The 12,114-nt window shown below is 40.9% G+C and overlaps 1 protein-coding gene across 1 annotated transcript in view; it reads right to left on the bottom strand.

Annotated features, from left to right (window-relative positions):
- The window catches only part of SPAG16 (sperm associated antigen 16), a 273,745-nt gene that overhangs the window by 135,935 nt on the left and 125,696 nt on the right, over nucleotides 1-12,114 (bottom strand).

The following is a 12,114-nucleotide window of genomic DNA, read 5'->3' as shown; positions in this document are numbered from 1 at the left end:
TCTACATGCTGTAATTTAACTAGCAACGAGTTTTACATCAATCTGACAGCCTTATTGGCCTCTGTGGAAAAGGGAAACAAAGAGGAGGTAGCTAATATGATGTATTCAAGCTTTCTGCAACTCTCCCCTGTCTTTTCAAATTTCATGCTGAAAGGACCCCTGGCCTTGTAATAAAAACTAGTTAACTCTTTATAGCTTATCACTCAGTGATTGTGTCCATTCAAAAGCCATTTTTAAATTAGTCAAGTTCTTAATCCAATGCTCTGGTTTTAAAAAAACTAGAATAACCAGGATGACAGGTTCTTCTTCTCACGTAATCTCATTTTGCTCTGTTCTGATAGTAACAAAACAGGTACAAACATGATAAAAGAAAATGGACAAGGGAACTTCCTGATCATAGACCAGTTTCTTTGTTGGTTTGTATAAAACAGACAACAGCTGCTTCACTGACATTTACAGGCAAACTCAGATTTAGTGCTACTGGTTGTTTTCTGCTGGTAGCTGAATAACTAAAAAAAAAAAAAAGGCATTTCAATTGTCAGAAAAAGAACCTCACCACGGGGTCACTGTAAAGTGCAAGCCTAGAAGTGAAAACTTGTATAAATTCACAGTTTTAGGACTAGCTACCAGGAAAAAAGGATAGTTGATTTACCACCCCCAGCCAAGAGCCTTTTAATAACAACAGCTTCCCCAGAACTGCTAAAGCAAGGAGTTTTTAATATGAAAAATTACAAAACCAACCATTTTACTTATTCCCAGCAGATTGTTTCTCTAGTTTTGTCTCTCTGTTCCATAAACCAAACAAGTCTTTGGGACGTATTACAACTTTCAGGGACTGGGATAGCACAGACCAGCCAAGGCCAGGTTAAATTCCCAGCCCACCTCTGGAATAATGAGGATTATCCCTAGTTGTTCATCACCAGGTACATTTTCATGGCCTCAGTTCAATTCAGGAGTTACAACGTTTATTCTTATTTTACTTCCAAAGAAACAGACCTTTTTACTTACACATACAAGAAGAGGAAAACTATGTCTAAAATACGGCGATCCCAGAAATGAAAACAAAAAGCTATTTTCAGGCTAATAGTAATAGATGCTCTGAAATCATGTTCAAAAAAAGCTAAGCACAAGTCCTAGCCAGCTAAAGATGAGATAAAAAATACAACCTTAATTCCTTTAACTGAGTAGTGCAGGAAAACAAACTATAAACACAAATATAAGAGCTCTTGTGAATTGTCATAGCTCCATTAATTTTCACTTTCCACCTGGAAATGTTTTTACCCTGATACTTAGATATGAATATCTGCTTTGTCTCTCTTCTACTGAATTTAAAGTAGCTGTGCTGCTAGTTCAGGCATTAAAGTTAATGTAAATTTACTTATTCTCATTTGATCTGTGAAAAATGAGTGTAAACTTCTATACTACAATGCCAATCTGTTTGGGGCTTGTTTGCTTTTTAAAAAATGTAACTATAATGCAACACTGCAAATTCCTGAGCTCTCCTTTCTTCTTACATATAGAAGAGGCAGCACCTGAATTTAATACTCTGCTAAAAAAGCCCTGATGTCTGTTACAAAACAGGGAATACACAGCTTTCCATCTGTAGGTTATAGAGATAATTAAGCAAAAATGGTGAGCCTTCAACCTTCAAGTTCATCATTAGGAAAAGCCTCAGATTATTTACTAAGGCAGATTATGTCAGACAAAGAAAGTAAGATGATCAACATTAATTTGATTATTGAGACCTTGTCATTTAGAAGAAATGTGAAACAGCCACACAGCCTGTAACAGCCTGATGAAAAATATAACAAGCTGAGTGTTACTGCTTTAAAGAAAACCTGTGAGAGTGAAAAATGATCCCACCACTCTACTCTCACAGAGGAAAATAAAATTCATCTTCCCCCTCTTCACCACAGTGCCTGCGGTGTGCAAATGAAAACGTGCCACCCATGCAGTGTCCAAGAATAAAAAAGTCATATTTAAAAATGAAAACTCATTATGGATCACAACCAAGTATATTCTTTCAATTTGGTCTTAATAAAATATCACCACCCATAAGGCCTGAAGGTGTGGGCAAACCAGTGCCACTGCTCTGCTCAAAGAGCCACAGAAGCTCTATCCTGCTGTGGCTGCTGCCAGGAGTGGGTGTCCAGGGGAGAATGGGAACTGTCACCCCCCAGCTGCCAGGCACTGACAGCTCAGAGACCTCCTAAGCTGGATACATGTCCTGGGAACTTCAGAAACCTGTCCCATGAGCTTTGTCTGATCTCCTCTTGAGCTTCTGCAAATAGTCACAATACAAGCATGACCAGTCTTATGTTTGTTTTCAACGTGCCTCTTTGCTCGTTTAATTTCATCCCTTCTAGTTCTTCTCTCAGAAGAGACAGCAAAAAATAATCAAACCAATCCTTCCCCCCCCCAGAAAATCACCATGAAAACCAAACCAATCAACCAAAACCAACAACAACAAAAATCTAATCAAAACAAAAACACCACTGAAAAAGCCCCCAAGCCTTCTTCACTCCTTCCTAATGAATTCTATAGCCACCTGTATTCCAGGCTGAAAACCTCTGGCTTACTTGGTTGTTCCATATAAAGCAGCATTTGACCAGCCCTGTTGCTCCTCTCTGGACAGCTTATTGATCCAATGGATTGTCCTTGAGATGTGAGGACCAGAACTGTACAAATTAATTCCAGCTGTTAGCCAAGTATCTCCAGTGATGTCACTGCTTTATCCTCTATTCCTTTATCAAGAATTCTTTATGTTTGATTTACATTTCTTTACCATCATAAAGTGTTGAGCTGATGTTGTCACACAGCCCCTTATCACGACCTCAAAAACATTATTCTGCGGAGCAATGGCCAGCTCAGAGTTGTTACTTGAAGTTCTGAAGTATTGAGGAAATCTTAAGGAAGGTACTATGCATCACAATTAGTTATTAAGCTGTTTTGGCTCCAGTTTTTGAGTCAATATGAGCTGATCTTGGTGAGTCAGTACTATTCCTTTCATCCATTTATTCCATACTCCCACAAACCACATAATCTCTGAGGAGACATTTAGATTTGAGACAGATTTTTTTTTTTAGATTTTTTTCTTCTGCTAAATCCCTCACAACGAAGGACTCTTACATGAGAACTATATGGACACAGATAAAAATAATTACTTTAATTATGCTTGTATTAGGAAGGGTACTGAGGGCCTGGCTCAGGTTGCCCAGAGAAGCTGTGGCTGCCCCCTACCCCTGGAAATCCAAGGATGGGGCTTGGAGCAACATGGGACAGTGGAAGGTGTCCCTGTCCAGAGGGTGGGACTGGATGGGCTTTAAGGCCACGTTCCTTGTCTGATTACCTATACCTCATATCCAGGACTGGCTTCCTTGTCCTGAAGTGACCTTGCCAGCTTCCCAAAGCCATGGGCACGGTCTACACAAGCAGGGTTTGCAACTGCTTCCCATTCACAGATTTCTGTGCAATTTAATTGCAGCAGGTGTATTTTATTTCTAATACATTATCATTTTCATTTTAACAATTACGCCTAAAACCCATTAAAGTATATTTGAAAAGAGAAAAGAAAACCTATGAGGTACTACTGATAATGGTTTAAATATCTACAGTACCTTAATAGCATTAAAAATCCCAATAAAAGAAGACAGTAAAACACTAAGTTCTTGGCCTTATCTTATTAAAGAGATTAGACAAATGCTGCACAGATGGAAACCTAAAGAGATATTTATGCAAGGATATGTGAAAAAGTCTCACAGCCACAAGATTAAGAAATTAAATTTGAAGGGAGAGAGTAGGGGTGTTTGAGAAAGCATGAAAGCATAAAGAAAAAACTACCAGGAACAGAACAGTTAGAAAAACTTCCTAGAGAACTAGAGGAAATTAAGGTAGACTCCCAGCTATGTAAGAAGGGTCTCCACAGCTTTAGAGATGAAAAGAGCATGAAACCACTCACTGATAACTTGAAGCAAACAAAAATTCTACTCCAGTGAGCTCAAGGCAGTCAGATAAAGATGATCCCATCAGGAGTGGAGCAGCCCCTTACTGGCGACAGCAAGGAAGGCAATTAAATAATCCAAGTGTAACTTGGAAAATGCAGGATGTGCACAGCTGAAGGCAGTGAGAGCTAGAAAGAATCTAAATGGAAGGCAGGGAAAAAATGACACCAGGGACAACCGTTGTAGATGATGGCAGAGATAATGGTGACACTACAGTTGGAGCAGAAGAATTCATAACTGAATGTCTAGATAACAAACATCACTGACTGTGGATGGTAATATGCTGAAGGTGGGATAAGAAGTGAGAGTTTTCCAGAGGAGATACAGAGCTCTGCTTTGCCTTTGTTATCACAAGCTGTCAGGCCAGAAGTGCTGGAGATGCAAGATGAAATACACGCAGAACAGGGGCAAACAAACCCTGGACTGACAAACAGATTTGCAACTCATCTGCATAAAAATAGCACCCGACCGTGTCTGAGGAGAGGAGGGCACCCAGTGATCTGATTCACAGAGAGAAGACAGTCAAAAGCAACACAGCAGCCCTACAGACTACAGGAGGAGCATGGAAAATACGCATAAAAACGATGCTGCAAGGAGCTAGGACAGTACCTGCAGAGATAGGGGTCTGTGCAGTAACAAGGGAATACAAAATGTGAGAGAAGGGTGAAGGACTCATCAGCATCCCCTATGAGAAAGCACGTGGCAAAGGCTGCAATCTTTGATCAAAAAACTGCATTTTAGGCTTGCTGAAGAAACTCTCTTGCTAAAAAACACAAGGAAACCAGACCACGGTGCACTTTGGAGTAAATTGAGGAACGCTATATTTTTAATTTTAATTAAGATTTTCTAATACAGAAGGGAAGTCAAAAAAGGAGAAATGTGGACTAAGAGTAACTCACAGTGAGAAAAGAAAGTCACTGGACAGGATGAGGAGGTGGATCTGTGCAGTGAGTGGCTAAACCTTAAAGAAGACTAGCAGCAGTAGCTGTTCCTGAGAAAAGACAGGAGAAAAATCTCCTCCAGTGAGCCGTAAAAGAAAATAGATGCAGAGGGAGACCCTGGCACTCAGCTGGATTTGGCAGGCTGATGGAAACACATAAAGCATAAATGAAGTACTTGACTGTGAAGGAAGAATAACAAAAATTGAAATGAAGGGATTAGGGAGTCTCTATGTTAGGAATACAAACTCACCTGTGTAAGGAAAACAGCTGGAACAACAGTGCCAGTCAGGAGTCTGGGGGAGAAGGGTTATACAGCAGAAGGAAAGGAGGAGAAGCCAGAGTTAACACTATTAAATACAGCATCATTAAAGGTACTGGGCAAGGTGAGGCAGAGGGAACTGTGAGACACCCTGAAATTAAAAAAGATTAGTGAGTCACTAGAAGATACTCTATACATTACAAATTAGGGAGAGGAATAATTCTGAAAAGATGTGAATCATGAAGAGAAATAAAAGGCTCTCAGCACAAGCAGGTGAAACCACAAAAGAATCTGCTGCATGTAAAAAAATCCAAATTATAACGTGAAATGAGGAAGGTTGGACCCAAGGGCTAAGTAATGAAGGAACCAAGATGAGGGACTAAGGACTCCTGCGGAAACCAAAACCTGGGTGGGTCCTCAGATGATGTCTCAGGTGCCCTCTGGAGATGTACATCAGATAATGGGTGGGGGGGCCAAAGAACAGCCCCAGGTCAGAGTGGCTCTCACTTCACCAGCCTACAAGAGGCAAGATGATCAATGTCACTCACTAAAGAGTCTTTGGGAATATGCAAGAACGTGTGTCGTAATCATGGCATGGCTGATGAAATTAGGGAAGCTGTGCAGGTTACATGAGGCCATGCCCAGCTCTCTGTCTCCAAACTCACTATCCCATAGTTCTGTTGTTTACCTTCCTGCTCAATTCATGTGTCCTGTCCTGGACTGCAAAATGAGCTTTCTTCCTTCTTCAGAGTGAAATGTCCTGTTTGTCTCAAATTCATCCTACTGGGAATCACGAACCTGGAACTTACAGGTGTTTTCCAATCCCAGAATGGTTTGGGTTGGAAGGGATCTTAAAGCCCATCCCATTCCACCCCCTGCCACAGGCAGGGACACCTTCCACTGTCCCAGGTTGCTCCAAGGCCCATCCAGCCTGGCCTTGGACACTTCCAGGGATGCAGAAGCCACAGTTTCTCTGGGCAACCTGTGCCAGGGCCTCAGCACCCTCACAGCCAGGAATTCCTTCTCCATACCCCATCTAACCCCACCCTCTGCCAACTGGAAGCTGTTATCTCTTACTCTGACACTACAGTCCCTGCAGTGAATGTATTTCCTTATTATCAAAGCAAGATTTATTACAATAGCACTTCAAGACTTAGAAAAGAAATGCAGCATTGCAAATCAGAAAGCCTTAAGCTCAAGATCCTTCAGCCATTCCCTTGAATGTCTTTTGTGACTTAGTAGTCCAAATTCCCAAATCACATTGGGCCACACTGAGTTGCCTACAAATTTTCTTGAAGAATAGCCCCATAAAAATCATTAATCCCTATAAAGTAAGATGCTACTCAGCCTGAAAAGAAGTGAAATAATATTGCAGTACCTGAATTAGTGTCCTACTGCAATCCCCTTGCACCAATGGGAGACCAAAAAAAGTTTAAGAACAAACATGGATTTAAGTACCTGACTGCCTGTAATTCCAACCTGAAACTCATCAGGTTAGTGACAGCTCTTCTGGAGCAATTCAAGGAAAACTTTCTATTACTGGTTCTAAAATGAATCCAAATTCACACTGGTATTGAAAGATAACTTCTTCTATCACACTTTACTTACTTGGTAACAATCTCTCTTACCATTATCTTTTTGATTAGCCTCTTGGAAGATTTCCTGTAAGCTGATACACTCTTTTTATTTGCTCCAAGAATAAAACCTAAAAAAATTTCCTGGATTTTTCTCTTATTTTACTAAATGGATAAAGATCATCCCTGAATTTCACAAACAACAGCGTTTAAAAGGAATGATGAATAGCTTGATACATAAAAATTTCATCAAAAAATTGAAGCTGTAGATTTACACTGGTGCAAATGAACCTCATCAGTCGCTCCCAGAATTGTTGTTTAAATCACTTAGGTATAGAGCAAGACCACAGCAATCTACATGAACAAGTAGGAGAATAATTGAGGTCTTGGTGGCTGTTTAAACTTTATTTACAGCTGTTCTGCATGACTAGAGTAGTACAAAACAACTGGTGCATGCCAGCTAATCTGCCTCATTCATTCCTTCTGTATTTTGACTGCTGTAATTAGTTTCACAACATTTGTGCTTTAACATAATTCTACAGTCAGTGTGAAATAGAATGCTCCATCGAGTCAGTGAAGTCATCTGGAGTCTGAGCCCTTGTTACAGCAGCCTGCTGGTGAGCAGTGGGAGGAGAGGGGACATTTCCTCTGTGCAATTTTACGTGTCATTACAACGTGCAAGGATTAGTGAGGGACGGGCACACAAAGACCAGCAGCTCCTGGGGGTTTCTTCCAACTTCTAAATGTTTCACTTCCTTCAAGTCAAGCCTGCTTTCCCCGCCAGGATCCTGGTTTTCTACACTCCCTGTGGTCTGCTAACTTTAAAATAAAACCTGCTGCGAATCTACCAGACATTCTGGTTTTCTTCCTTTTTATTACAGCATAGTACTCTATATTTAAAATCAGTTAAGTGCTGCCCGCCTTCTGTTCACCAGCAGGGTTTTTCCTCTGAGACTACTATTAAACTCACTCAGTAAAGCAGTTGGCTCCAAGAACATATGGGAACAGGGCATCGAGCATTACCTCTCTCCCTCTCTCTCTCTCTGAAGTCCACTGGAGCCATCAGCACTATTGACTCATGTTTGCTCTGCTCTGGAGACATGCTGAGGACGTCCAGCCTGGAAAAGAGAAGCCTCTGGGGAAAACTTAGAACCCTTCCAGTGCCTAAAGGGGCTTCAGGAGAGTGACTTTAGACAAGGGATGGAGTGACAGGACAAGGGGAATGGCATCCCACCATCAGAGGGCAGGGATGGATGGGATATTGGGAAGGAATTCCCCCCTGTGAGGGTGGAGATGCCCTGGCACAGGGTGCCGAGAGAAGCTGTGGCTGCCCCTGGATCCCTGGAAGTGTTCCAGGCCAGGCTGGACGGGGCTTGGAGCAACCTGGGACAATGGAAGGTGTCCCTGCCCATGAGAGGCTCCTCCAAGGTCCTTTTCATGACTTTACCATTGTTTTCTGCTCAGTATCAACTGCCCTGCAAAGACCTTCTCATCTCACTGCAGTACCGGAGCAATGAAGGACATGATTGTTACATGTAACTATGCCAAGGCTTTTTTCTTATTCCTGTAAGAGCAAAAGTCTTACCTGGATATTGTTTTCTTACTGACTCAGTTCCCCTTTTATAGGTGGCAAAGAAATTCCCACCACATTTAAACTCTTTGAGGTAAAAAAAAAAGGAAACGTATCACTATGAAAAAGGAATCCCTTCATAATGCTTTGGGTATTAAGTGATCAAACAGATTGAAATTACTTCCATCTCTTACAAAATATTGTATAGACAAACTGATCCTTCCCCTCCTCTGCCCAAATGCACACTACAGCTCTGAAAGGAAATGCAAGGAAATCAGAGGAAAGCTGTAAAATTAAATAAACTAAATGACATAACTGAAATTACATACGACAATTAACCTTGTTGAAAGTTATCACATACCTAGTAAAAAAAAACTTCTAGTTTTAATTTCAATGATTTGGAAATTGTTTTGTTGAAACACCAACGCTCCATTTAACAATAAATTACCAACTTATTTGGGAAGCAGTTTGAGATTTTCTCAAAGCAGGCTTTATTATTGATTAATGGAAAGTTCTGCTCACAACTGATGTGATAATACAGTCCTGAGAGTCAGCTACTGGCAAACTGCTGTGTGAAGACAAACACTGCATCCTAATGGCTTCAAAAGGAAGGAGTGTTCTAAATGTGATCACAGAATCAGGGCCCACGACACTACCACTTGTTTTCAGTGAAATAGTACAACATTTCTCATGGCTGCATGATGTATAATGGCATTCTGTATTTATATTTTTATAAAGTTGTATGTTAATTCATCTTTCATTATGCATTTTTTCCTTCCTTTCCCCCCTCCCTTTTTTTTTTTTTTTTTTAAATTCACAGCTTTATCCTTCACATATTCTAAGCAGCTCTGCAGTCAAGTCTTATAATTATTACCAAACAGTTACTAGAGATGTCTTCTGGTTTAAGTACAGCATAAAGCCAGGCAATTTCAGATGCTATCTTATGGCAAACAGTATGAAAACCACGAGACTTTTAAATACACACTGGTATATATAAATGGAAATTCTGGGAGTTTAAAGCTCCTGAGTTAGTGACCTGCAGGAGCAGCACACTCTGTATCAGAGATGCAAATCCTGTGCAACAGCTGTGCTAACTCTGGGAGGTCCTCAACAGCAACTCCAGAGCAGAAATTAAACCCCAAAGATATTTCGAGGCATCTATGGACACAGATGCAGACAGGCAGTGGCAGTACCCATAGATGTGGTATTAGCTTTTCCCACACTGATACCTCCTGTCTCCTGCACCAAACAAGGATTACAAAAGCCCCCTATGGGGAACTTGACTCACACACATCCAGAAGTGTGGGGTATTGCACATGCTCCTCTTGCACTAAGCAGTGGAGGAGGCAGAGTGAGCCCAGCCTGGCTGCAGCCCAGCTTACCCCTCACCACTTGAAACACCAAGTGCAATTTGTTTCCGTGCCTGCTGGAAAAGAAGTGATTTCTCATCTTCTGTTGTTCCAGAGACCTTTACAGCAGGCCAGTAATTTCTTCCAACTTCAGTTTAATTGTAACTGGAGCTAAAGGTAATTGGGAACCTAATCCACAGGCTTTAATAAAACCGGGGTCTTTGAGGCTGTGCTGCTGCTAAAGCACTACCTACCAATTTAAAAAACAAGTTTCACACGGAGGTGATAAATCAGAATTTTGTGGGCTAGACTATCACTTGACAGCTGCAAAAATTTCACTTTCAAAATATAATCATTTAGGTGTAACACCAACATATGTTTCCTGGTAACTAAGCAAGAATTATGAGGAGATGAGTCAAAAATGCTCCACAATTAAATAACTCACCTCCCTAACAGAAGAGACAGGGAGGTGGAAAGAGAAAAGCCCATTATTAATAGTTGTTGTAGGTGCATTGGAATAGCAAGCAGAAATCGTTGAGCCATTTTAAGTCTGTAAATGAAAAGAAATTAAATAAAAACTTACCATTACTCTCAGGTTATCATTTTGCCGACTCTCCTGTAGGTTGCTGAAGACCAGCATTAAACCATTGCCAAAGCATTTCAGCAAAGTTTAAAGTCTAAACTGTAACAGCCATGCTGAATATTAATGTGGACACAGTTAACTAAAGATGCCTTTGCCCCCCCTTCACTTTTAGTCCGCTGAGATCTCCAGGTTCTGGCAGCCACTACTGATGTATCCTATTAATTGTTCAGATCATGACATATTGCAATAATAATAATTCTCTGTCCTCCCCCCAACATCCCTGCTGCCATTTCAGTGAGCTCTTAGGAAAGTTCTTATGAAAAATGCACTAACCTTCTCTTCACTCTTTTCTAATTGCTTTTAAAAATGTGAAGTGGTTAAATTTTAAGCGCACACATAACAGAAAGTATTATCTAGATGTCAAGGTGAAACCACACTTTCCAGAGAGGAATAACAGAGAGATGTGGTACAAGACTGGAAAAGATGAGTCCATTCTTTCTGTTATCCTGAGCTCCCTTTAACCTGCTGCTTCCAGTGGCATATGAGCAACCTTACAGCAAAGAAACTGCACAGTTTACTGGCACTTTTGACATTTCTTGCCTGTCTTCTCCAGCCTGGAATTGCTGACCACTGTGCACATGGAGAGCATCCATGGTGACTCTGCTGCGTTGGGAAGATTAGCATGGAGCCATGGACAGGACTTTTATTGCCTTATACAAACAAAAAAGGAAAATGAGCCCAGAGAGTTACATGCCTTTGACCTGCAACATTGCATATTCTCATCACGCAAGACTTAATCCAGCTGGATGTTGAAAACCTTCAAGGATAGAGACCGACAGGTTCTCCAGACATTCTGTCCTAGAGGGTGTAAAAGGTCTCACCTTATAACCAGCCTCAGACCTCCAAACACAGAGCTGTCCTTCATGGCCTGCATCACGGAATCCGTTAACACAAAAACACAGGAATGCTTTTTCCCCCCAGTTCACAAGCCAAAATATACTTTTTTAGCTGGGACCTCAAGACTCAGGTTCCAGTTACTTCCATACAGGCTTCAAAGGGGAGAAAAATCACGGTCAAGAGCAGAATGTAACAGGAAATTGCTAAGTCTGTTTTACATTAACATCACAATACAGTTCATGCACTGTAGCTAGTCAATTCTCTCAGCTAAATTACTTCATCTTATTTACTAATCATCTGGAGTAGGATTCAGGATTTTATGATGATGGCAAAATGGAGATACAAGTGTGTCATTAACTCTGCCTCCATTTCCACATGCTTTTGATGAAGCGTGCTCGACCATGGAGGAAAAAAATGAACTTGCCAACAGACTTGATTAAAAAAACCCCTAAGCATTAAATTACTAAATGACTAAAAACAAAAAGTGGATTTTAAACTAAACAGTTTCAAGGTTCATAATGTTACCCTTTCATGGATTTGTTATTTCCTGTACTTCATGGGAAAGTTTGAACATTTTACATTAAACACTTGTAGTGCAGACAACAGGTAAGAAAGAAGCCCAAAAGAGGGAAGGGTGGTAGTGCCTGTCTGAGCTGGAAAAGGTAAGGCTGTGCTGACATGCATTTCTCTAGGATAACCCCCTCCCAGAATGTCTCACTGCTCCCTGTAAGCACCATCTCCACTGAGCACAATCTCTGCTCAGTGCTTTTAATTTCCCTGTGATACATCTCCACAATCCTGCCTTTGTATCGCTCCCAATTCTAAATGTGTCAGGCTTTCACTCACTTTGAAAAAATACGAAGAAAATGAGTTAAGAACGTCGATACAAATTTATGGAGGTGGCACTGCAATGTCAAATCAAGAATATGGTATCAAGATG

The sequence above is a fragment of the Sylvia atricapilla genome, chromosome 7 (assembly GCF_009819655.1).
Source record: "Sylvia atricapilla isolate bSylAtr1 chromosome 7, bSylAtr1.pri, whole genome shotgun sequence".
Classification (NCBI taxonomy): domain Eukaryota; kingdom Metazoa; phylum Chordata; class Aves; order Passeriformes; family Sylviidae; genus Sylvia; species Sylvia atricapilla.
The sequence above is the reverse complement of the archived record's forward strand: the minus strand, read 5'-3'. Positions and strand labels throughout refer to the sequence as shown.